The sequence below is a fragment of the Vicugna pacos genome, chromosome 33 (genome assembly GCF_048564905.1).
Source record: "Vicugna pacos chromosome 33, VicPac4, whole genome shotgun sequence".
Taxonomy (NCBI): Eukaryota; Metazoa; Chordata; class Mammalia; order Artiodactyla; family Camelidae; genus Vicugna; species Vicugna pacos.
Window position 1 is genome coordinate 6,307,070 of NC_133019.1, and position 406 is coordinate 6,307,475.

A 406-nucleotide genomic window follows, 5' to 3' on the forward strand; every position below is an offset into this window, starting at 1 on the left:
AGGAGGGAGAGGGCTGTAGGAGTGAGCCGGCCGCCTCGTTTCTCTTTGGCCATGCCCCCCACCCGCGCCAGGCGTGAGAAACCCGGCCTGAGCGCTACTGTAGTGAACATTCGCCCGCAGCTGACTCTGCTAAGCCAGCAAGAGCATGGGACTCTAAGCGGCAGCAATCTTCCTATTGATTCGAGAGTCCTACTTCTCTCCCCCCACCACCCTCTACCCAGACTGTTCTCCTGGTGATGAGGCAGGACCCCTCCACCCCGCTTCAAGCTCTCGTGCCCGCGTTCCCCCGAAATTTCCGCCTCTGCATTGCAAGATATCAGAAAGGATAACGAGATGCATAGGAAGGCGGAGAGTCACAATGGGTGAGGTTCATCGGACAAATGAATTCGAATGCGAAAAATGCCGG